Source organism: Erpetoichthys calabaricus, chromosome 5 (assembly GCF_900747795.2).
Source record: "Erpetoichthys calabaricus chromosome 5, fErpCal1.3, whole genome shotgun sequence".
In the NCBI taxonomy this organism is placed as follows: Eukaryota; Metazoa; Chordata; class Cladistia; order Polypteriformes; family Polypteridae; genus Erpetoichthys; species Erpetoichthys calabaricus.
Window position 1 is genome coordinate 86078029 of NC_041398.2, and position 27829 is coordinate 86105857.

The 27829-nt window shown below is 38.1% G+C and overlaps 1 protein-coding gene and 1 long non-coding RNA gene across 4 annotated transcripts in view; both read right to left on the bottom strand.

Annotated features, from left to right (window-relative positions):
• The window catches only part of LOC114652763 (uncharacterized), a 363527-nt gene that overhangs the window by 151653 nt on the left and 184045 nt on the right, over nt 1-27829 (bottom strand). The gene's annotated exons all lie outside the window — the stretch shown is intronic.
• On the bottom strand, nt 15703-26087 carry LOC127528030 (uncharacterized). The gene is made up of 3 exons (XR_007935182.1): nt 24669-26087; nt 17394-17556; nt 15703-16575 (listed from the first exon to the last, which is right to left on the bottom strand). It is a non-coding gene; the product is annotated as an uncharacterized LOC127528030 (long non-coding RNA).

The following is a 27829-nucleotide window of genomic DNA, read 5'->3' on the forward strand; positions in this document are numbered from 1 at the left end:
TCAGTGTCAAACGTTCCTACCGATTACTGCTCCATTCCCACCGTCTGTTTTCACTGTCCACTCTACAAACAGGAACCAATTGTTTCCCACATATCATCATGTAGGTGATTTTATCAGAATACCCAAAAAAAACCTGTTGTGGCCGCATATTTTCTCAGTATTTTTTTTAGTGTGCAACACATCTCCAAAGGGAGATACTGTACAATAGGTATTTAAGAGAAATGCATATTCATCATTGTTTTAGGTCTTTTGCAGTGAATACAGTTGACTTGAGCATTCATAGTTTTCATACTCTTTCTCTGTACGTTTAGCATTTGTTTGCTCAGAGGTTGATGCGCTTGCTACTTCCTGAGCAGCTCTTCTTTTCTACACCCTAGTGGCTCACTTCTTCTCTTCTTTCGTTGGCATGTTTTCGCGTTTAAAACTGATTCAGTGTTTGTGTTGCAATCACTTAGTACGTTTTCCTTAATTTTTCACTTAAGTCTTCAATCTGCCTCAAGAATGATTTAAGATATGAAGAGGTAGGGGAAGTGATGGTGAAGGTGGTAGGGATGAGAACGGCGCCTGTATGCATGTGCCGCCCTGCTGGCCACTGCCGAGAGTTGATTCTACTATAAAATAAAATAAAAATAAAAAGAGGAATAACCTTGGAGGTCAATCATCACCCGAAAGGGGATAGTAGACATCACGTGGTATATGTGTACCAAATTTTAGGTCAATAAGTCAAATGTTTGTAAGCTACAGGTGATTTAAAATCCTAGACAGACAAACGGACAGCCACGGTAGCGTATTATATAAGAAGATAGTTCACATGCAACCTCAGAGGCTAAGTGCCACTCCTTAGCATGTATTTCAGAATAAAACCATCAGAGGCCAGGCAGCTTAACCTAACGTGTATTACATTTAATACAAAGCCTGCCTGACTTTTAAAAGAATTCTCACCAATTATGAATATTCAGTCTGTGAACGTCAGAGAGTAGGTTACCAGTGTGTGTCTACAGAGAAAAGGGTTATACCTTTACAGCATCATTAATACTCTCAACAGTCAAAAATCAGACATTGTTTACAGTCATTTAAAATTTTGTAACTATCAAACAAAAATTATGCACAGTAACAGGAATAATATAATTACAAGAGACATGTTCTGGGAGATTGATCTAGAGCCTTCCAAATTGACCTTGGGTTCCAACCTTCTTAAATTCTGTTGTGCAGCCCAAGGAAAGGCACCAATTGAAAACACAGACTGTGATACAATTATGAACAATTGGGAAACATCACAAGCTACTGAGACAGAAGTAGAGGGTTGACCGCTCACAGACATTTCTCTCCAGATGAGTTCAACAAATTCTATGTCCGTTTCAAGGCCCTCAACACCAAGTCAATGGGCAGGGAGGGGGCTAGCAAGGGTTCATCACCCCCATTCACAATATCATCTGTAGATGTGGAAAACTCTCTAAGGAAAATAAACCCCCAGAGGACAGCTGGTCTAGATAACATCGCTGGACGTGTACTCAAAGCTTGCATTTCAACCTTTTCTGATATTCTGGCTGACATATTGTGTTATCGTTTATTTACCCTTTTCTTTGTCAAGTTCGTTATTGAATTGGTCTACTCCTGCACCCTAAATAATAACACACACATACATAGATTCACACACACTCAGACCCTAACCACAACAGTGCCCTACAAATGACACACACACAGTTGGCTAACTTTTAGCACTTAAAAAACCACACAAATGCTTTAGGTATAACACAACTTGTCACTCTCTCAGCACATTAAGAGACTTATTTATTATCGTCGTACGAACAACATACAATGTTTTAAGTAGACCTCAGACCAAAAATATTACTTTTGGTCTCCAAGAAAATAGTAAAACATACAAAGACTCAGTATCCTTGAGTATAGGCCATTTATCAGCCAAGAATACCTTCTTCTCATACTGTCCCTAACTCTTGAGTGGTGCCCTCACTCTCAGCCTTAAAACCCCGCAGCACAGAGCTAATGGCAAAATCTCCAGCTACGCCAGGTGCTCTTAGAAATCTACCTTATTACTTCAATCACTCTAGACATTAAGACAAAGCATAAAAAGATGAAAACAAGTTACTCTTTATTAAAGAACAATAATAAGTAATAGAAAATAAGATCAATAGTAAAGTCTGGATAAAATAGTCTTAAAAAAGCTTACTGAAAGGAATCAGTGATGTCAAGGATGAAAGTCCCAGGGCGGCATTTGATTTAGCAATCAATGTTCATGAGAATGCTGCTAACTGACAATAGGATGAAAACTGGTCACACGTGCCTTTGTTTTATTCTCTGACGTCGCTCTTCCGGTTTCACTGTTTCTCTTCTTCTTCTGCTGACGTTTCTTTCAAAATGAGGCATATTTATTATAAAGTTTCATGCCATGGTTTCACAGCACAGGAATGTTCCATGCACCTGATTGGCTGGCTGTCAATATGATGGATGAATTTTGCTCCCCAGGTAATAAAGTTCTTTGAAATTGCCTCAGCCTCCTTTTCCCAGGCCATAAACCCAATTGTTATCCCAGATATCCATCCATAATGTAATCAATAGCCTGAGGTATCAACTCAGGCTTCCTTTCCCAGGCTGTAAACCAAATTAGCACTAAGCTATGAACAACTGTTATAAAAGTCAGGTATAATGGAAGAGGATATGCCTTTTTTATTATAATGCCTCCTACATCTGAATTCATCTTGTTGGGATTAAGCAAAATATAATACAGAATAAGATGTAGATTTTATACACCATAACACATATTTAACCTCTCCCTTATACAAGCCACAATCTCCACCTGTTACAAAATACCACCATTATTCCACGGACAAAAAAGTGCAAAGCTAACTGCCTGAATGACTACCAGCCCATTGCTTTGACTCCTATTGTTGTGAAATGCTTTGAAAGCCACATTCAGACATTCATACCCGACAAAATGGACCCCCTACAGTTTGCATATAGACCAAACACCCGTGACCCTGTAGTTAGGATATAGTGGGTTGGATAATGGATGGATGGATGGATGTCAATAGAAGACACAATTATAGCTCAGCTTTTAATACTCTGATACCAACTAAGCTCACCAACAAGTGCTCCAATCTAGGTGTGCCACCTACTCTCTGCAACTAGGTTCTGTACTGTTTAACAGGCATACCCCAGTCAGTCAGGCTGGGGAACAACATTTCCAAAACAATTATCATAAATACAGGAACCCCACAAGGATGTATTTTTTGTCCCATGCTGTACACGCTCTTCACTCATGACTGTGTTGCTTCCCAGCATAACACTAGCATTATTAAATTTGCGGACGATACCACCATCAATGGACTGATTTCTAGGGGTGACGAGTCAGGAGGTGGCTGGCCTTGTGAAGTGGTGTCAGGGCAGTAATCTCTTTCTTAACACAAGTAAAAAGAAGGATATGATTATTGACACATGCATGAAGAGAGGACAGCACCCAGTACTGTACATTGGAGAGTCTGAGGTGGAGAGAGTTTCCACATTTGAATTTCTTGGCATTAACATCTCTGAGGATCTCACTTGGATCAACAACATCACAGACCTGGAGGGGGAAAACCCGCCAGTGTTTGTATTTTCAGAGAAGGGAGAGGAAGTTTGGTATGCCAAGCACTATCCTGAACAACTTAATGTACAGTTGAGAGTATCCCCACCTACTCAATTAAAGTGTGGTTTAGGAACAGTTCAGCACAGGACCACAGGGTGGTAAAATCTGTACAAAATATCATTGGCACAGCACTGCCTGCACTAGAGGACATCTAAACATCAGAGTTCTTTGGAGGGCCCATAACATTATTAAGGACACAACCCACCCACAACATGAACTGTTCATACTGCTACCATCAGGGCAATACTACAAGATCATAGTAGCTAGAACAACAAGGCTGAAAGACAGTTTTCTCCCTTATACCAGCAGGCTTGTAAATAAAACCCATCTACTGCCCCTCCCCTCAGCACTGCAGGCTAGCTTGTGTCTGGAGGATGAAAGGCTTTCTTGAGACCACATATACCTGCAGAGCTTACATTGAATCATTTATTTATTTGCATGTGCACTCTTATTTCTGTTTGTTTTTTGTATTTCTGTTTTGCGCCTGAGGTGTTTTTGTTTATTATTGTGTATTCTTGTCTGTTGCTGAAGGACTCACAGAATAAGATTTTCATTGTACTCAGTGCATATGACTATAAATTTGAAGTTGAAAGTTAGTAATACTAGTAATAATAACAACATAAGGCCTAAATGCCAAACTAATAATACAGAACTGCATTAATTTCATTTGTTTTTTCTTTTTTTTTTTTAGTCAACTTCATTCAATCTAAAATTCAATCTCTCAGGGGCTTTTCAGCAGTGAGTAGGTCTCCTTAGATGCCTTGAGCTGTCACCCCACAGAAGTATTTTAATAAGCTCTGCCCCTGCAGTTGTATTACAGATGTGAGTGGCCCTTGCCTTTTAAGGATGATGTCTGGTTTCCAGCAAGGGCTACTGCCAAAATCTCTAACAAAAACATTGTTGTTTGGCTTTAAACACCACTCTTTAGCAAGCTGATCATGCCTCACTTTTTGCTTCTCTTGGCAACTTACTACTTTTACCCTAGTGTCTGGCTGAAGCAAGTCTGCATGTGACTTAGGTTTCCTCCCTATATGGAGGACTAAGATGGCGCTGACTGGTGTGGCTGGCCGTCTGCTTGTCTTGCTAATCTATGTTTTAACTTCGTTTTTATGTATTAGTTTATCTCAACGGTCACTGTCCTATGATTGTGATTCTTTACTTAACATATTTTCTTGCTTGCTTTCCTCTTAATTTTCATCTCCTGATGGAATATTATGTGAACCTCCAGCTTTGTTTTATTCATCTCCTGACTTCTTCACCTGGACACCGGTGTTCACCTGTATCAGTGAGCTGAATAGCTCTCAGAGATGCAAACGCAGCCACCGTCGCTGTGGAAAAAGAGCCGGTATTGTTGTTAAACAATGCAGACTCAAGTCCCAGAGCTAGGATTCCCGATGCCTGCGAGTCGTCTATGACCCATCTTCTCCTGCACAGGACTCCAACCCTTGTCCATGGGCGCTGGATACTGGATTTAATTTCTCCATCTCAAGGTGGCATCACTCTACCTCAGTGTGCTCTTGGGGAGTAAACGCTGCTAATCTTCACACGCTCACCCGTGCTCATCCCGCAACAAGCTCTTCTACTTCTATCAAGGCTGCTCTCCTGAACGTGAGATCAGTGTCTAATAAAACTTTTATTCTGCAAGACTTTATTATCTCAAATATATTGGATTTCTTTTTCATCACTGAGACCTGGATTGTAAATGGTGACTCTTCATGTTTTACTGACTTGGTACCATCAGGTTATTCATTTTTAAACTCTCCTCGGCTGATTTGTCGTGGTGGGAGGATTGCCACTGTTTTTAAAAGTATGTTCTTGTGTCGGAGCCTTACAAAGGGTCCGTTTAGTAGCTTCGAACTGCAACTTTTCGAAGTGTGTAGCTCCCCTTCTTTGTTGTTTGCTGTGGTTTATAGACCTCCTGTAAATTAATGATATCTTCATTTCTGAATTCTCTGATCTCCTGGCTGATATCACCCTCTCCCATGACAAAGTATTTATTGTTGGTGATTTTAACATTCATGTTTGTTGTCAATCGAATCCATTGGTTAATAACCTTTTATCACTATTGGACTCATTTGATTTTATCCAGCATATTAATACGCCAACTCGCTCTCTCAGTCACACCCTTGATCTCGTTTTTACACGTGATATTTCAGTTAATAATATTGATTTATGCGATGTTTCTTTACTGATCACTTTTCTATAATGATGGATTTGAATATTACTGTTGCTGTTCCTACTACTAGTTGTGCTCCTCGCTGTTCTACTTTTTAAATTCTTCTATTATATTTAATTTTAAAACCATATTCTCTAGTCTTGATGTACATTTTCAATATGATGGTATCGATGATTCTGTCTTAGAATTTAATTCTTCTTGTAAAACGTTTTTAGACTCAATTGCTCCGCTCAAGATATAAGGGAAGACCTGTTCCCTGGCTAAATGAAACTACGGGACCGCTATGGCGTTGGAAAAAAAGATGGACTGATTGTTTCTAAACAGATTTTTAGGACTTCTCTATTCTACTTCCAGGTTGCAGTTAAGAAAGCTAAACATGATTTCTTCGCTGATTTAGTATCCTGTCATTCTAGGAATTCTAGGGTCTTATTTAATTCAATTAATGAGGCCATTCACCCTCATTCTGTTAAGGGATTAAATAGTATTGTTCTTTCATGTGAACAGTTTCTTTCATTATTTGTCAGTAAAACTGATACAATCCGCTGTGGTATTGTTCCAACTGGCTATGAACTTCCTACTGTTAATCATGGCATTGTCTTGGAATCTTTTGATCTTGTCTCATTTTCACAGTTAAAAAGTACTATTGACACCCTTAAACCTACTCTCAGTCCTCTTGATATTGTACCACCACACCTCATACTGGAAGCCTTTGATGTTTTGGGCCCACCTTTACTAGCCATTATCAATGATTCTATTAGTGAGGGGGTCGTGCCGTCATTTTTTAAACATGCTGCGGTGCGTCCCTGTCTAAAAAAGGCTGAATTAGATCCTGGAGTTTTAGCCAATTTTCGTCCGATTTCCCAATTGTCATTTCTGGCTAAAATATCTATCCATTATCCAACCTGCTATATCCTAACTACAGGGTCATGGGGGTCTGCTGGAGCCAATCCCTGCCAACACAAGGCGCAAGGCAGGAAACAAACCCCAGGCAGGGCGCCAGCCCACAGCAGGGCTAAAATATTAGAAAGAATTATTTATAATCAATCGGTTGATCACCTCAGATCTACCAATCTGGCTTTAGGTGTTTTCATGGTGTTGAGATTGCCCTCCTTAAAGTATTCAATGACATCTCTATTATTACTGACTCGGGTGGTGCTGCAGACCTTATCCTCCTTGACCTGTCTGCTGCCTTTGACACTATTGACCATGAGACATTGCTGTTGCAGCTTCAACATCTTGTTGGGCTTAAAGGGGCTGCTCTTAACTGGTTCAGGTCATATCTAATCGGTAGACACTTTTCAGTGACTTTAAATTCCTCTTTTTCATCTACTGCTCCTCTTAAATGTGGTGTTCCTCAGGGATCCATTTTGGTTCCTATTTTATTCTTTATATACCTTCACCCTATTGGAGCTATTTTTAGGAAATTTAACATTTCTTTTCACTGCTATGCTGATGATACTCAGGTGTATATTCCCGTATGCAACTCTGCAATGAATCAACTACACAACTGTCTTTTTGAACTAAGATCCTGGATGGCTAATAATTTTCTTGAACTGAATCAAAATAAAACAGAGGTGCTTATAGTGGGTCCATCAGCTAGAGCCCAAGTTGGTCTTGGACTTCTCGGGTCTTTCTCTGTCTTTTGCAAACCTCAAGTCCTCAATCTTGGTGTTATCTTTCACAGTAACCTCTCTTTTGAGAAACAGATTAATTTTGTAGTCAAGAGTTGCTTTTTCCAGGTTCGTCTATTAGGTAAGATCAAGCTTTTTTATCTTCTAGAGATCTTGAGAAAGCTACTCATGCTTTTATCTTTTCTTGCCTTGATTACTGCAACTCGCTGTATTCTGAGATTAGCAAATCCCTGATACACAGGTTACAGTTGGTCCAGAATGCTGCCGCTCGCTTTCTGGTTGGGGCAAGAAAGTCTGATTCTGTTTCTCCAGTATTAGCTTCTTTACACTGGCTGCCTGTTAATTTTTGAATTGATTTTAAAATCTTGTTGCTAGTTTTTAAATCTTTACATGGGCTTGATCCTGCCTATTTATCCGAATTATGTGTTTTACACCAGCCATCCAGAGTGCTTAGATTTTCTGGTCAGTTGTCTCTTGTTGTCCCTTCGTACCAAGTGTAAAACTAAGGGGGACAGGGCTTTTGCAGCTGCTGCTCCTCGCCTGTGGAACTCTTTACCTCATCAAATAAAGGAGTCGTCTACAATTGAACTGATCAAAACAAGATTAAAGACTCATTTCTATTCACTTGCTTTCTGTGACCTTCAGTAATACTGATGGTTTCCTCATGGTGCTTATGTAATCTTACTTCTATATATTATTTATTTTATTTATCTTCATTTATTTTATTTCTATTTATGTTATTTATGTTAACTGTATGTTTTTTTTCTTCTTTTATTGTAAAGCACTTTGGCCATTCCTGTGTTGTATTAAATGTGCTATATTGATAAATTGACATTTCAGCAGATGTCTAACCTGTTGTTGTTTGTGGTGTGATGCGATACTGGAAAAGGATTCAAGAAAGCCTGGTTTCCAGGGGCCTCATGTATAAATGGTGCGTACGCACAGAAATGTTGCGTACGAATGTTTCCACACTCAAATCGCAATGTATAAAACCTAAACTTGGCATAATGCCACGCACATTTCCATGGTAGGTCATACCCTGGTGTACACAAGTTCTCCACTTGGTTTTGCAGACTGGTGGCACCCAGCGTCAATGCAGTGCTACTGTACCAGTGTAGTTTCCCTTTCTTTTTTAGATCTACATCCCTGATGCAGCTTTATCATATACACTGAAACTAACTGCATATTGTTTATTAGTTTAATGCACCTGATTGTAATTAACCTGTAACAATATAATGTTCCAGGGAATAGCCAAAGTATTCCAAATACCATAGCTGCTTTAGCGTTGTTACTCTCACTGCACCTTCCTTTTTTTTCTTTCAGCTGCTCCTGTTAGGGGTTGCCACAGCAGGTCATCTTTTTCCATATTACTCTCACTTCACCACTCGGAGTATTCATATCACTGTATCTGAGTGGGGAATCACAGATCTACCGCAGAGAATTATCAGTATACAGCATCAAGCACACGCTGCCTCAGCCATGCTGCCTATTTTAAATGCTCTCACGCGGCAAACGCTTCAAAGCCTTTCCTGTACGGACCCTCGCGGTTCAGAAACAGTTTTCATCCCAAGAACTCTAAACACACTCAATCAGTCCATCAAGTGCTCCTTGTAGAACTGTTTGTACTTATAAGTACAATTACCTCATTGTAAACTTGCGATGCAGTTATAAAATTGCACACCCTGAGCCACTTTATAAAGCACGTATTTACATATGATGACGATATAATTTTTAAGATGAAATGCAGCAAAATATGCTTATTATATTATACAGATAAAACTTTAACTTCATTTAAATAATCTATATTGTTAATAATTAAACATGTGAGGACACGGTGCCGCAGCACTAGCTAGATCAGAATCTGTTCCTGCCTCACGCTGTATTCTTGCTGGGACTGGCGCAACACTGGAAGGATAGATGGATAGAATAATTAAACACATACTACGAAGATATTTCAATGTTCCTTAAAAGTTTTGAAGAATCTGCATTCTAAGCTTACAGATGGTTTAACGTCTATTACAGAGCTGATTGTGTGGCGATTGGGTATTTGGAGAAAGAAAAGTAAGGACTGGAATTGGGGGTTAGTACATTTGAAAGAGACAGTACTGCTACAACAAAGTATTACATTGAAGGTCGTGCATGTCGCAGCAAGCATCTTTCGTGAGAAATGAACAATCACTGCGCCACCGTGTTCTCATGTTTAATAACAAGCTTTAACTCCTATCATCATGAAAATGATATCACGTATACATCTCAGTATTTTAATTATTCAGAGAGCTGTAATATCACAAATGTAATGGATTCTGTGTCCTGTCGGAGAAAGAGAAAGCCCGGAAGCACGTAGTGATTCACACACATAGAGCACATAGAAGATCAAATACAAAACAAAGCATTTAATGTGCTACTTTAGCTACGATGGGATTTGAGAAACTAAACATTAAAGGATTTTAAGATGAAGTTTATGATGTTATACTTTAATGCCAAAATAAACTACGTGATTAAAGTGGAAATTTACAGATTAAAGTTGACATTTCCTGCTTTTTTCCCACTGTGTGCCTATTTTTTTTTCTCTGTGCCCTAATAAGCTTTCATATGACACTCAGACGGTGGGCTACGACTCGCCTTTTCACGGCAACTTTGATATGTGACTTCTTTTCTATTTCGGGCACTGTGCGACTTTGTGAACTTGAGCTTTCGAGTTTCTCTGACATGCTATGTCACTCAATTAACTTCCTTTTGTTGATTATATCACTGTTTAAACCAACAAATAATACGTTTTTCTTTGCCTCCACTTGGTATTTGCTGAAATTCTTCTATTTTCCCCAGTGCATTTACCATTGCCTTTTCACAGAACGCTGATCTTAAGGGCTATTTATATTGATTTGAACATTCAAAGAGGCGTAATTCAGGGAGGAGTTGAGGCGGGACAGAAGGCGCATGCACTTGCGTTATTTTTCACGCTGACCGGGATTTATGTAGCGGAAGAATGTGGAAGTTGGCGTACGGACAGATTTATGCATTTGAATTTTTTTTTGCGTAAGCACATTTCCACTTTTGTGCTTACGCCATGTTATAGTGTGAATTCTACACACGGCGTTATACATGAGGCCCCAGGTCTCTACTGCCGTTTTCACTAGCCCATTTGCAGCAGAATGAAAAGTGGCAAGTTGTGTGTGTTGTGTCCCATTTTTAGTGACAAACTCTCTGAACACATCATCAGTAACAGTGGACCATTATTGGTTATTATGACATCTGGCAACCCTTGAATAGCAAAAATATGACAAAAAGTGTTGATTGTTACTGGAGCAGTAATATTGGTCATGATATGAACAACTAGCCATGCACCCCATGAAGGGCCCCAAAAGTCCTAATGCAATTTAGACCAAGGTTTATGTGGCTAATCCCAAGGTTGCAAGGGAGCAGTGGGTGACATTTTCTGTGACTTCTGATACTCTGTATATAATTTTACTTTATCTTCCAAGTCTTGGTCAATATTAGGCCACCATACATAGCACCTTGCCAGACATTTTATGTGAGAAACTCCTGGAGGAGCTTTACAGAGTTCCTCCAGTACTTTGCCATGGACTACTAAAAGAAGCACAACCCTAAAACCACAAATAATGCAGGCAATCTTGAACACTAAGTTCATCATGTTATCCCCTGATGATGGCTAACCCTATAGCAAGAACCATTTAACTGCATCTCTCTCTGCCCATATCTTTATCTGCATTGAATTCACTGGTGAGCAAGCCAGCTTTTCCAGTAAGAATATGGTATCTGGTGGAAGAGGTGTTGCAGATGGTACATCAGAAAAACTGGCGAATTTAACCATCTGCATTGGCGTTATCCATACCACTGTCCACTGTTAAAACTGGACAGGCACTATAATGCATAGCTGTTGAAACCATTCAGGTTCTTCCTCTGTCTTACATTTTATGGCATAAGGCACTGAGGATCCACCCAAAACTTCACATTCATGCATTTCAAAATGTCCATTTCTTCTTCAAACACTTCTGTATATTTTTTACCAACAGTGGGACTTATACTTAACTCCCCCCCCCCCCCCCCCCATTTTAATGAAATTCCTTAAGCCAATCACAACTAAAATGGCTTGGGCCTGTACCACTAGCAGTCTGCCTCCAATCTTCTTCTCCCTTGTTTAACATATACCTATCTGTGGAACTGCGTGTCAAGTATATGTCCTTAGTTTGATGGAAGAACTATTAGGAGCTTGCCCAGCAGTCCACATTTTTTTATATGTTTCTTCACTTATGATTGAAACTGATGCTCTTGTATCAAATTCCATCTTAATGGCTTTCCCATTGACACTAACAGACACATAAAAAGGACCAGTTTGTGACTTTAAGCATTGAAAGGGGCACTCCTCCTCTTCTTCATTATCAGAACCTGCCAGATGATAATGTGGCTGGCTGTAACTTGTTCAAGTTTTGTGGGATTTTCCATTTTATCGTTAGCTGCATTTCTTAGCCAAATGGCCTTTCTTCTAGCAGTTATGGCAAATACTGTCCTTAAATCTGCAAGTATTTGCCAAATGGGTTTCCTCATACAAACAGTTTAACAGTTCACTGCTTTATTTTTCCTATTCTTATTCATCAGATGCATGTCACTGTAACTATTTGCATTTTCATTCTTAATGTCTTTTTGCATTATTTGTGGCAGATTCAACAGCTTGTGTAGTTTCCAGAGCTCTTTTAAATATAGGTGTAGCTTCACCCATTAACCGATGCTGAATTTCATCATTGCAAATTCATCCTTTAATATAGTGTATGTTCTAGTGCTGCTCTGAACTCGCAGTGCTCTGACAACTAACATAATTCAGTGAAAAACTTTGCTATACTGTCTCCTTATTTTCTAAAATGACTGTGAAATACGGAACATTTCACTGTTACACACGGTTTTGGGTTGTGATGATTCTGAACGAGAGAGATTAAGTCATTGTTAACCAAGTCAGCCTGCCCAGTAAGCCTCACCGTGGTGCGACAGTAGCTGTGTGACTAAAAAGGCAAAATAACTGCGATCAAGTGCAAGGAAAAACAAGACATTAGCCCCCTAACTGCTTTTCACAATGCAGCATGTGTCAATGTTCATGTCAGAAAAAATATTGAAGTCTTTAAGCCTTGCACTGTGGTAGTCTGCAATAACACAATGGGGACATTGATCGTGTGGATCAGGCGCTGACATTCTACCCTCTCTTGTGCAAGCAACAGAAAAACTAAAAGACAACTGTACAAAGAAACACACTTCTACTGCCCTGATTGTAACATCGGACTGTGCATTGATGATGGTCTCAAAACATATCACACAGAGGACGTGTACAAAATCTGCCTAAATCTACAGCAGTGGACACTAAACATAGCTTTTCTACTGTACTTATGCTTCCATGTTTCTGTTATACATAGTAAAAAATTTTTCTTGTTGAAAAAAATTCATTGTTTTTGCCTTATTTTTACTGGGGTCAACATACCGCTAAGGAGGTTAATGTAGTGATAGCCTGGAAACACTTCATAACGCAGATTGAATTGCCTATCATTTGCCAAGTTAAGAGTTAATCAGTGTGCAAAACATAGCATACACACTTGTGACATATTTGTGGTTACACTGAAATACACCAGGCATTCTTTTTACATTTTGAGGTGTTGGCTGCTAATCGTTTTGATATTAGCACTGAGAACATTGTTCTCCTCACTTCAGCATCCTGCACTCCTACTAAGGGAGGATTCAGGCTTTCAAGCTGATGCCATTATGCAACTGAGCACTGTAACATGGCTCTGTGAGAGTGAATCTGTTATGGTGCTCTGTGACAGACAGGGTCCCATCCTGGCCTGAAGTAATGCGTTAAGCTATGGCTACCAGAAAGAACTCTGGCTTTATTCAGTTTAAGGTGCAATTTATATCAACTTCTCAAAACTAAAAGTGTCAAGTATTCTTTCTACTGCCTATTTCAAAAAAGCTACCATAGCAGTGATTTAATATTACAATACTTAAAATGAACACAATAGTTAGATTTAAAAAGTAACACTATCCGTATTAAATTAGACTGGATGAAGACATCAAATACAAATAAATTGCACATCTGTTTCTGGCTAACTCAGTGTTGCAGAGTCTACAAGTTGTTAGAACTTGTTATAAAGACCAATGATTTTCCATGGTATTAGGGCAGCAAAAATAAAAAAAATATATAACAAAGAGCACAGCTATCAATTTGATTTAATGGTTATATTCTTTTTTATTATTATTATTACAAAAGACTTTTATTTATAGTGTTTTTTATGTTGTCCATCCATCCATCCATTATCCAACCCCGCTATATCCTAACTACAGGGTCACGGGGGTCTGCTGGAGCCAATCCCAGCCAACACAGGGCACAAGGCAGGAAACAAACACCGGGCAGGGCGCCAGCCCACCTCAGTTTTTTATGTTGTTCTTTTTACATTTGGTTTCAGTGAAATCAGCTACCTAGATTTACATTTGTCGTTGTCTATCACCACAAAATATGTAATGCCCTAAAGAAATGACAAAAAGTTTTTTTATGTTGTAGGGCATAGCTAAACTAAAATGTTAATGTACTTTACGGCAACACAGAAATTTACTGCAAACAAGCTTATTGCAGAGGACAGGACAGCTAAGATAAAAGTTTGTGGGGACGTGCAGCTCACAAGTAGGAAGGCTTGGCCCTGGAGAGCCGCAGGTCTTCATTGCTGTCTCTTATAGCACAGCTAACTGACGTGCACAGATGAACTTAATAACACTTTCTTTTTGGATAGTTTTGTATTGAGTACTGTATATTAGCTGATTACACAAACACAAGTTCACATACATTTATAACACATTCAATCATTATAGGTAAAGGAAAGTATTTGCTTAATTAAAGACTGAAAAGTATCTTGTATTTTTCGAACAAATGACATATCTCATCATCAATTACTACAAAGTGCTGCATCACCATGTTTTTGTTCTTAGTCAAAATAACTACTTTTCACATATAAAAAGTCATATTTGTGTTTTTACAAAATTATGTATATTATTGGGATCTCTCAGTGTTTGCAGAACTCCCACCCAAAATAGCCTTTGATACAGGCAAATCCATGTTTTGTTTTATTTGCATGCAGAAGACTTTTTTAGGACAACTGGAATGAAACTGTGTAATTGTATGTCTACATTGCAGAAGTCCTGTATTTGTGGGGCAAGCAACTGTGCCATTTATTCTGTGGAATCAAAGACACACCAAAAGTAAAGTTTCTAGTTTTTGCTAAACTAGGAGATGTGCCAATACCTTTAATACTGGAGCCCTTGCTGCTAAAATGGAAACGTCAAAACTAAAGGTGAAGTCATACATGGGTCTTGCAGTTTTGTCCAGCATTTCAGTTTGCAGTTGAACCCATGCAACACGTTATGATTGTGGAATATAAAAAAGTGGAAAAATATTCAAATTTCAAAAAAGACAGTGTCTTCATAACACAGCTGATGGTATTATTTTAGCTCAAACAAAACACACACACACACAAAAGAACATCTTTAAGAAATTAATGCTAAATTTTAGAAATAAGTAAAAAACAGGAAACTCCATGCACAATGCATGTAAAAAATTAAAATGTCAGCATTTTATCTTGTACATTATAATTTGCACCAATATAATTTTATAATTAGCATTTGTTGTAAACAGTACAGATTAATCCTAGTGTTTGATAATAGTTTGGGTTCACAAATTCTTTTTTTTGTTGTTTTTGTTTTTTTATTTTTGTGCTGATCACTAATTCAATAACAGACATGCAGAGTGTGTCATAGCATAGGATTTTTATACCAAAGTACTGCATTCCTACAAGTGAAACCACACATCTAAGGCTAAGGAGACTGCTGCAGCTCTGCATTCCTTCTGTTAAATAAAGAGGGTTATTCTGGTAACACTTTATAATTGGTATCAGTTTTAAGCGGTCTACATGCTATAATATGATATAAAGTGAAAATGACGCTAATATATTTCAAGAGTCTTATTTTTAGTTATAATACATTTAATTATAATGCATTTAATAGCAGAATTAAAAAATATTTATAGACCATTAATAGCTGCTTTAAACTAAACTAATTTGTAATTGTTATTCCTTCTCTAATGTGAAATATATATTTCTGGGTAATAAAAAATGTTAAAGAGATACTCTCAAATAAAGTAGCACATGTGGAAAACAAACATACTGATAAATACTTCCTGTAGTGCACAATAAAAAGACAATGCATGTGAACACTGTATTTATTGATTTAAATTAAATTAAATGCCAAGTTTCATACAGAAATAAATGTATTATTCTTGAATTGTTTTCTTTCAGATTATGTACAGCATTCTTTTTTATTTGATATCCACAGCTATAGCAAGAGGAGTTTCAAACCTACACAGTACAAATCTGAAATTCAGTCCTCATGCTGTAGTCTCTTTTAAAACCAATTATTATACAATTACAGTGTTTCCTTAAATGAGTATTTATTAGGAATTCTGCTGTTCATACTTGCTACAATGTCAACACTAAGGTAGATGTAGAAAATAAACAAATTGGTCCTTATTCTTTAGATGAAGATATGTAGCTTTGTTGGATGGTGTTGATTTTTGTACAACTGAACACTAAACTTAAAAAATTAATTTGTTACACTAAAAAATGACCACATGAATGGGACTCTATGAGAAATTCCAGTATAGATCAAAAACATAAAGAAAGCCTGGGCTTATGAGAAAATATTCTACTTAACTAGGCATTTAAGTAGAAATTTCTCTGTCCATTTCAGATGTTATGTTAGCTGTTGATATACTGGCACACAGCAGTTTAACTAATCACTGCATAATTCATTACACTACATATTACTGGGTGAACTACTTAATTATTACTTAGATTATAATGCCTCAAAACCTTGCATGAAGTCTAATGATATTCCTCTTGCTTAAACAAAAAAGGAAATATATATTTATAAATCATAATCGTGTCTAATTTTAAACAGACTTAATAAAAACCAAACAGAATTAAAAATAAAGTAAAATATCTAGCTAAATAGATTATCTCATTAAAGTTGAGTTGTTATTTGTCTTCAGTCTTCCTTGTTCCTTTTAAAGCTACATCAGCCTGAAAGCAGAGAAAAATTCTGAATCAAAACAATGCAGATTAATAAATGTAATAGAAATAACAAAATAGGAAATAGTTCTAATATATGTCATATATTATACTGTGTTGAAACCTAGGGACCACTAAGTATGTCACGTATGTCGTCTATATGCCCTAAAATTACATTACATAGAGCTTGAGTATGAGGGGCCAAACAGGCCAAAAATCATATTTTTGTACGAAAACTATTGGTTTACGTGTGGACATTATTGGTTTATGGATAATTACTATCGGTTTGCGTGCATACTTAATTGGTTTGCGTGTGAACAATACTGGTTTCATTCATATGAAGTATATTGGTTCGTGTCAGTATATTATCGGTTTGTGCATGAACTATATCCGTTTGTATATGCATAGCACTTGTTTGCATATGAACTATATTGATTCGCGTGTGTAGGTCACTGGTTCCAGTACGTTTGTTATTGGTTTGTGAGTGCACTTGCATGTTATCGGTTTGCATATGAACTATATTGGTTTGCGTTCTGTGCCGGTCTAATGATGGATTTATGTATGCACTATATTGGTTTCATGCATGTCTTATACTGGTTTCATTTGGGTAACATATCGGTTTTGCGCTTCAACTCTGTTGGTTGTATGTGTGTACCATGTCGGTTTCTCCTACGAAACATACTGGTTATATGCGCGCATCCTATCGGTGTGTATGAATTATATTAATTATTAATTATTTTTCATTAATACTTACCAAAAAAACAACAACTGGGTGGCAGAAGTTTCATATATACCAAGATAAATAAAAACATATACAATTTAATAATTACCATTTTTATCATTTTGTTCAGCTCTTTGATTACATTTAATGTTTCTTCTTTTTCTTTGGTGAGGGTTCCTGTCATCGGTTTCAAAACTGACATTGTGGTCTGCAATAGCCTTGGTGTTTTACTTTTCGATTTTGGATCAACTCTACTTTTAAAGCTTTTCCATCTAATATAAAAAAAAACAGTATTTACTGTTAACTGTACACGTTACAAATACTACTACTATTTCTGAAAAAAAAAAAAAAAACACATTTAGTGTTGCACAATTCAATACATTTGCATTGCATGCATGTGTTTTTGCAATACAGTACTGTATATTAATGTACTATGCTGTACATTAAGATAGACCAGCAGTGACCAATTCTGGATTTGTTCTTTCATTATGTCTGATGTTGGGATGGTCCTGGGCATCCTGTGATCCTGTAATTAAGTAAGCAGGTTTAGAGAGTTCAGGTACAGAAGGTTCAATCCAGACAGTGAATGACTATGCTGCCGCCCTATTTTCTGAAACCTGAAGTCATAACGCATCTTAGGCTTCTGGAAACTTTCATGAGAGCACTACATCCAGTAACACAACTTAATGATCAGTTCTAAAATAAACAGATTAATTTAAAAAAATGACAAAATGGCTTATGCTTAAATTACAATAGCTTTATTATTTTATAAATTGTTAAACAGTCACAAACAAGTTCAAACCAGTCCCCTACAAACCAAAACAAAATATTACAGAATGACCCTATAATTAGAAAGATATCCATTCTTTCATTTTCACAATTTCCTTTCTTCAATGAATGTTAGGACTTCTGTATATCCAAAATAAGAAGGTCAAGGTAGATCAATGGAAGTCACATCAAGCACATGGAAGAAACACTGAAGCAAGTTAGGATTTCCTGTTACTCAAGAGTGCACTTCGTTATGTAAGATGGAAATTAAAGCATTTAACTTAAACTGATATACTGATCTTTCTCTGTGCTCACACCCTCTGTCCAAGTCTTTGTAATGTAGCTCTTAGTTATTTGTTCATTGTCTTCTAGCACCTTTTATTGTATTCATGCTGAATTCTTTGTTACAGATCCATATTTTTTATGTCACTTATTCATTTTTTATTTGGCATGTAATGATTAGATATTGAGCCCTTTGCAATGCCTGTGATGTTCTCTGAGCACAGCACAGATGCTATATAAATACAGTGGGGCAAAAAAGTATTTAGTCAGCCACCAATTGTGTAAGTTCTCCCACTTAAAAAGATGAGAGAGGCCTGTAATTTTCATCATAGGTATACCTCAACTATGAGAGACAAAATGAGAAAACAAATCCATAAAATCACATTCTCTGATTTTTAAAGAATTTATTTGCAAATTATGGTGGAAAATAAGTATTTGGTCACCTACAAACAAGCAAGATTTCTGGCTCTCACAGACCTGTAACTTCTTCTGTAAGAGGCTCTTCTGTCTTCCACTCGTTACCTGTATTAATGGCACCTGTTTGAACTCGTTATCAATAAAAAGACACCTGTCCACAACCTCAAACAGTCACACTCCAAACTCCACTATGGCCAAGACCAAACAGCTGTCAAAGGACACCAGAAACAAAATTGTAGACCTGTACCAGGCTGGGAAGACTGAATCTGCAATAGGTAAGCAGCTTGGTGTGAAGAAATCAACTGTGGGAGCAATTATTAGAAAATGGAAGACATACAAGACCACTGATAATCTCCCTCGATCTGGGGCTCCATGCAAGATCTCACCCTGTGGGGTCAAAATGATCACAAGAACGGTGAGCAAAAATCCCAGAACCACACGGGGGGACCTAGTGAATGACCTGCAGAGAGCTGGGACCAAAGTAACAAAGGCTACCATCAATAACACACTACGCCGCCAGGGACTCAAATCCTGCAGTGCCAGACGTGTCCACCTGCTTAACACTAGAATTACCAGAGTCTACGAAAAAACTTGTAGATCCGGCCCACCTTAAAACCGTTCTCACTTCTCTTTTGTCTTCTAAATGTGCCGATTAAGACGAGCAGCAAGTAGCCGTCTATTCCATCCCCCACCGTCGCAGAACGTTCACTAAGTTTTCCCAGCTCATGCCTTGTTTGATTATCTGGGAGTGACTGAACTGCTGGAGTTTTAGAATGGAAATAATAGATCGTTATTTGGAATACACGCATTTCATGCATGTTCCGTTTCTACAGTAATCTGTGTAAACACATTGCTAAAACAGAAACTTTTTCATATTTTAGTAATAAATGTTACAAAATGTAGGCATAAACTATAGAATGTGTGAAGCCTGAAGTCCAAACATCAAATAAACACTTTCACTAAAGGTGCAGGGATGACTCTGGCGATAACGCTAAGATTTGCTGACTTGGAGCACAGCAGCTGTGCCCTGCTACAGAGACGCGAGTTCGATTCCCAGCTTTGGAGTGTTTTTTTTTCCTCAAACGGACATAAAATTTATAAATTGGTATGCACTGTAAATTGTTAAGTTTAAAATGTTGATCGCGGTTATTTCTGTTGATTAATTCATGCTTTTTACTTAGAGTCAGAACAGGAGCTTGTTCAGCTTGTGATCTGACTCAAACAGCGCCAGTATAACTTCACACCCAACCTGACGCTGTTCGTTTTCAAATAATATTGCATTACTTCGACGATGTTTTCTGATTGGTACTTTTCATGTCATAAATGATTTCTTCAGAACGTGACATATATTTGTCTCTTTCTTTTTTTAAAATGTGCGTTGTAGCACGCAGCAACTGCGCGCCTGCATGTTCTTGCGCACACTGAATAAGACAGCACTATATACAATCATCAGATTCAAATGTTAACAGTTAACAGTTATATAGCACGGAATGGAAATCAGCAGTTCTTAGCATTGCACCACACAAGCTGTCATATCAACTGCCTACTGTAACTTGCTTTCTTTTTTCTTCGGTTATAGTCTTGAATAAAAGTGCACTTGTTTTGTTATACTTTTACATCAACATATGTTCCAGTGTTTGAGCTACATGGCCATGCTCAAAAAATACACGTGTAATGCCACGAAAAGTGCATACAGACACTTCAGTTCGCAAGCATTGGTACGACAATGCAGTCACAAGTACACTGCAGCGCTATAGCGTGTCTTTATGTGAAAACAGCAGTGTCAGATGAGGAGTGTCTGATGATTGCATATAGCGCTGAAGTTACTACTTTTTACTATGCTTTCCTCTGCATGTCCTGGAGTACAAAAGAAACAGCATACAGCAACACGTGGAGGCTGGCAAGATTGTGGGGAAAAAAAAAACACGTGGTCGTATGTATCGTGATACACTGCAGAGCTATAGCGTGTCTTTATGTGAAAACAGCAGTGTCAGGTGGAGGGAGGGAGGTAGGGAAGGATCCTGAACACGACAGAGAATGAAAAGTGAATTAAAAAAAAAAAAAAAAGCTAACCTTTGCAAATATCATAAATTACACCAGCTGTTACAGATTGAAATTAAAGGTATCTTTTTATTCTAAAACAGTAAAAATAAGAACACTTCACTTCTCAAAGGGGAGTCATGCAGGATCGAACTCTTGACCTTCTGATTGCTAGTTAGCAACTGATACTGCTGTGCCACGGTGGTAGTCACAGTAAATGAGTGTCAATGTCACACACTAAGGTGGCTTTTTTTGGCGGCGGCAGCTTTTTTTTTTGTACCTTTTGTGAAAGTGTTTCTTTGATATTTGGATTTCAGGCTTCATACATTATATAGTTTATGCCTACATTTTGTCATTTGTTACTAGCATATAAAAAACGTTTCTGTTTTAAAAATGTGTTTACACAGATTACTGTAGAAACGCAACACACATGAAATGCGTGTGTTCCAAATAACAATTTATTATTTCCACTCTAAAACTCCACTTCACTCCCAGATCATCAATCAAGGCATGAGCTGGGAGACGTTCGTGTACGTTCTAAGTCGGTGGGGGGATGGAATAGCCGGCTGCTTACAGCATGTCTTTATCAGTACATCTAGATGACAAAAGACGCTGGCGGAGAGGTGAGAACGGTTTTAAGAAGCGATTTAAGGTGGGCCGGATCTACGAGTTTTTTCGTAGGCTCTGGTAATTCTAGTGTTAAGCCAGTACATGTGCAGGCCCGTCTGAAGTTTGCTAGAGAGCATTTGGATGATCCAGAAGAGGATTGGGAGAATGTCATATGGTCAGATGAAACCAAAATAGAACTTTTTGGTAAAAACTGAACTCGTCGTGTTTGGAGGAGAAAGAATGCTGAGTTGCATCCAAAGAACACCATACCTACTGTAAAGCATGGGGGTGGAAACATCATGCTTTGGGGCTGTTTTTCTGCAAAGGGACCAGGACAACTGATCCGTGTAAAGGAAAGAATGAATGGGGCCATGTATCGTCAGATTTTGAGTGAAAACCTCCTTCCATCAGCAAGGGCATTGAACATGAAACGTGGCTGGGTCTTTCAGCACGACAATGATCCCAAACACACCGCCCGGGGTAACGAAGGAGTGGCTTCGTAAAAAGCATTTCAATATCCTGGAGTGGCCTAGCCAGTCTCCAGATCTCAACCCCATAGAAAATCTTTGGAGGGAGTTGAAAGTCCGTGTTGCCCAGCGACAGCCCCAAAACATCACTGCTCTAGAGGAGATCTGCATGGAGGAATGGGCCAAAATACCAGCAACAGTGTGTGAAAACCTTGCGAAGACTTACAGAAAACGTTTGACCTCTGTCATTACCAACAAAGGGTATATAACAAAGTATTGAAATGAACTTTTGTTATTGACCAAATACTTTTTTTCTACCATAATTTGCAAATAAATTCTTCAAAAATCAGACAATGTGATTTTCTGGATTTTTTTTTCTCATTTTGTCTCTCATAGTTGAGGTATACCTATGATGAAAATTACAGGCCTCTCTCATCTTTTTAAGTGGGAGAACTTGCACAATTGGTGGCTGACTAAATACTTTTTTGTCCCACTGTATAAACATGATTAAATGTGTTATTGCTATTATACAGATTTACATAAATCATTTTATTGGAAAAAAACTAAGCGAGCTGATTGAAAATCTTTTATTCTGGCCCAATTACAAAAAACTCATCATCAATATATAGTTCACTGGGTAATGCCAATTACCTCTGTTAGTCTAATATACTCTTTAATGGAGTATAAACGTTGAACTGAAGCATTTGTTTTTTTATACAATCTTAAAATACCAGACCTATCTCAAACATTGGGACATTGTACAGTGTCGTCAGCGAACTTTTGCACGTGGCAGGACTCCGAGTTGTATTGGAAGTCCGATGTATATAGGCTGAACAGAACCAGAGAAAGTACAGTTCCCTGCGGCGCTCCTGTGTTGCTGACCACAATGTCAGACCTTTAGTTCCCGAGACGCACATACTGAGGTCTGTCTTTAAGATAGTCCACAATCCATGCTACCAGGTATGAATCTACTCCCATCTCTGTCAGCTTGTCCCTAAGGAGCAGAGGTTGGATGGTGCTGAAGGTGCTAGAGAAGTCTAGAAACATAATTCTTACAGCACCACTGCCTCTGTCCAAGTGAGAGAGGGATCGGTGTAGCTTGTAGATGATGGCATCCTCTGCTCCCACCTTCTCTTGGTATGCGAACTGCAGAGGGTCGAGGGTGTGACGAATCTGTGGCCTCAGGTGGTGAAGTAGCAGCCGCTCCATGGTTTTCATCATATGCGACATCAGAGCGACAGTCATTCAGCTCGCTGGGATGTGATACCTTTGGGACTGGGGTGATGCAAGATGTTTTCCAAAGCCTCCCCTGTTCCAGGCTTAGGTTGAAGATGTGCTGTAGAGGACTCCTTAGCTCCAACGCACAGGCCTTCAGCAGTTGTGGCAATACTCCATCTGGACCCACTACTTTGTTGGCACAAAGTCTCCTCAGCTCTCTGCTTACCTGGGCTGCTGTAATTGTGGGTTGGGGTAAACTCTCTCCTATGTTGGTATCAGCACAAGGATGGGTGGAGGGTGCAGTACTCCGAGGTGAGAGTGGGTTAGGGTGGTCAAACCTGTTAAAAAAGTTGTTCATCTGGTTTGCTGTCTCCACATCTCTCTCGATGGTGGCACCCCTCTTCGAGCTGCAGCCAGTGATGATCTTCATCCCATCCCACACTTCCTTCATGCTGTTATTCTGCAACTTCTGCTCCAGCTTTCTCCTGTACTGCTCCTTCACCGCCCTGAGCTGGACTCGGAGTTCCTTCTGCACGCGCTTGAGCTCATGCTGATCACCGCTTTTAAAAGACCTTTTCTTCTGGTTCAAAAGGCCCTTGATGTCACTTGTAATCCATGGCTTGTTGTTAGCATAGCAGCGTACTGTTCTTACTGCAACTACAATGTCCATACAGAAGTTGATGTAGTCAGTAGTGCAGTCAACAACCTCCTCAATGTTCTCACTATAAGATTCCTGCAGGATATCCCAGTCTGTAGTTCCAAAGCAGTCTCTCTGCCTCAGGGGACCACTTCCTGAATGAGCGCGTGGTTGTAGGTATCTCCTTCACTCTTGGTGTGTAGTGAGGCTGAAGCAGAACCAGGTTATAATCTGCTTTCCCAAGCCCAGGCAGCGGGGTGGCGCTGTATGCGTCTTTAACATTTGCATACAGTAGGTCAATATTCCTATTTCCCCTGGTGTTACAATCCACATACTGGGAGAAAGCAGGTAATGTTTTGTCCAGCGTTACATGGTTGAAGTCTCCAGCGATTAGCACAAGTGCCTCGGGGTGTTGTGTTTGTAATTTAGCCACATTGGAATGGATGATGTCACCTGCTATCTCCACGTCCGCTCGAGGAGGGATGTATACAATAACAACAATGACGTGTCCAAACTCTCTGGGCAAGTAATAGGGACGCAGACTTACAGCCAACAGTTCGATGTCCCTGCAGCAAGTGGAGATTTTAACGTTAACATGTCCAGAGTTGCACCATCTTGTATTGACATAGAGTGCGAGTCCTCCTCCTTTGTGCTTCCCGCAGGTACTTGCATCTCTGTCCGCTCTAACTGTGCTAAACCTGGGTAGCTCCACGTTAGCATCTGGGATGGTGGTAGGTAGCCACGTTTCACTAAAACACAACAAACTGCATTCTTTGTAGGTCCTGACATTTTTCACCAGCGCAGTCAGTTTGTCGATTTTATTTGGTAGTGAGTTCACATTTCCCAGGATCACAGAAGGCACCGAAGGTTTGTTGCGCCACATTCTCGCTAAATGCTTGGCTTTTATCTTAGCACCGGCTCTGCTGCCACGATACGGCCGCCTTACCTCGTCAGGTAAATAGGGAACCACACCGGCGCGGGCATTTGTTCTCAGCGCTTGAAGTTGACTACTTGAATAGACGAGTCTCGGCGTGTAAAAATCCATGTCCAAGTAGTAAAAAGTGTCCAGGGAACGAGTCCACATCAAGGAAAGTGGTAGGAGTTAACAGTGAAATAGAGAAAAAGGTAGAAAAATAAAGTCATACACAGAGCTGCTGGAATAGCTGCCACTCGCAGTGGCGCCTGAGTCATGAGAATTGATGTACAATTGAACATTGATGAGAGTACCTTACTTCATTGATACCTCAAAGACGGTCAGAGGTTATAAATTAAATGAGGACACACTTCTTGGGCAAAAAAGTCTGCTATAATGATTAAAGACATTATTTTAAATGAGTATATTTTAAATTAGTATATGTGCATCATGCACATTGTAATCATTAGGTTATTTACAGAAAAAAACTATTCAAATGGCCATTTTAAATATTAGAACACTGTAAAAATAAAATCGTCCTTTGTGTATTCAAATAGCTATTTTGAATATTAGAGCACTGTAAAAATAAAATAATTCTTTGTGTAATTTGTAAAGGTAACATTTTTTACATCTGATTTAAATGAAGTTTGATTCTGATGGCACATTATCCCTGCATCCACCCATCTGTCCATTTTCTAGAGTCACTTAACCCAACTGCAATATTATGAGTATCCTCAGCTCATGCCTCCAAAACGAGGCAATAAAGAATCAACCATGGGTTACTAGTTTATTTAGTTTATTTAATCCACCCAAATTTACTCATGCACAACGGTTTTATTCTTTTAGTTCATATAAGATAGGTGGACAAGATGCTGACTTTGCAGACACTTTTAACTATGAAGATATGAGATACTGTATACATAGCTACCCTTTCAAAATGAAGCTTTCAAAATCCTATTAATCTGAATCAATTTTGTTGCAATAATCCTCATAACTAATTTAATGCTCATATTAACAATGTCTTAGGATTCGATTCTCTTAAATTCCTGTAATTATTTTACTCCTTAAACTGTATTCACCATTCTATTGAATTGACCCATAACCTTGATAGTCAGGAATTCTACAGAAGTACTGTTTAATTTTTTTTCCTACACATTTTCCTCTGGAGTTAGGAAATATGTAAGTCACAAAGGAACACTGATTTTTTTAAATGTGCAAATAGATGGTGCTTACTCTGATACCACACCAAAGTCCAATCAAAATTCCAGGTTCTGTTAGAAAAAAATGTAACCAGGGGCATTTTTATTTTCAGAAATCTAATATACATTAAGTTGTCAATTGGAAAAAAAAAACTGCAATGATGATGAAACATTAAACAACAGGATTTTACAGTACAGAAAATACAAAGAATTCTTTAGTGGCTTCAACTATGCTAGTGGTCAACATGGATCTGTAAAATATTGTACCTTTTATCATGAAGTTTTTTTTTTAATGTTGCCTTCAAAACACGTTCCAGCCTTTTCAACAACTGCTGTTATTTGTTTTGTCACCTAAAAAGTATAAAGTATGTGATTAATTATTATTTCTGTTTCTCTGAGCTTAAAGCTTTTAGTTGTAACTTAGCAGGAGAAATAAATTAAAAGGAATGATGATGAACTGTTACTGTTAAGCCTCTTTCTCTACCATTCAAACTTATAAAAACATATCCAGGACCTGAAAAAGAACATACATGCTGATGTTTCAAAATTGCCAAAAAATATCTTTTCATATTTAGTGTTATGACTTTGAATAACTAGCAAATTCCTGGTCATCATCTTTTGGTCAATTTATATTTAATAAAGGGTAAAAGAATATATTCAAGTTATTTTAGATCAGTCATATGAGTTCTCTAGATGAATATCAAAAGGGTATAAAATGAAACTGACATTATATCTGAATGAATTTTCACAACATTTCAAGCATTGCAACTGACTTACTCTGTTTAGTACATGGGTCTTGGATTTACATAATTAATTTCTGTTTTGTAATAACTGTCACAGAAAAAAAAAACAACAGCGTATTTCTTATTTTAAATAAATTATGCACACTTCTTTGTGCTTTACATACAAAATTTTCTTTCTAGAACTTCATAAGATTTTAAAATGAATTATATGAAAATGCTTTAATACACCAGTATAACCTCATTATCAACATGGAAGTACATATAAATTAGCGTATGTTGGTAGATCATATTATTTTTGCCATATCAGCGCATGCTCCCAATCATCTTCTTGTCCAGGATTTTAAATCACCTGTAGCTCACAAACAGTTTCACCTATTGACCTGAAATGTGGTACACATATACTACGTGACGTCTACTATCCGCTTTTGGGGTGATGATTTTTATTACTCTTTTTACTTTTATTTTATTTTATTGTAGATTCAACTCTCGGCAGCGCGCAGCACGGCGCCCATGTGGCACATGCGTACGTGCACCGTTCTCATTCCCTACAACATTCGTGGTCACTTCCCTTACCTCTTCATACCTTAAAAAATTCTTGAGGCAGATTGAAGACTTAAGTGCCAGCTTAAGTGAAAAATTAAGAAAAATATACTAAGTAATTGCAACGCAAAAACTGACTTAATCAGTTTTAACGGGAAAAGATGCAGACGGAAGAAGAGAAGCAGCGGGCTGGTAGGGTGGAGAAAAGAAGAGCTGCTCTGGAAACACCAAGCGCATCAACCTCTGAGCAAACGAATGCTAAATGTACAGAAAAAGAAAGAGGATGAAAACTAGGAATGCTTAAGTCAAGTGTATTCGTGCCATTACTGGTATCATATAATTGTTAATTATTTAATGTTTTGCCACCTTAGATGTGCACAAGTGCTTTTAACAATTGCAAAATGGAAAAAGTGTAAAACTTCAAAAAAATCAAAACTTCATTATAAAAGTTACAAAAGCAATGCAATATACAGTATATATATATATATATATATATATATATATATATATATATATATATATATATATATACACACACACAGTACATTTTGCTGATGCACAGTAAAAGAAGTAAAATACAGAATCATATAAACACTTTTTAACTGATATATAAATTATGCAGCATGTGTAAAAAAGGATACATGCTTAGAATATGTGGGTTTTATTTCACAGTTTTCCTCAATCTGTGAATCTAAAATGTAATATAAATTAG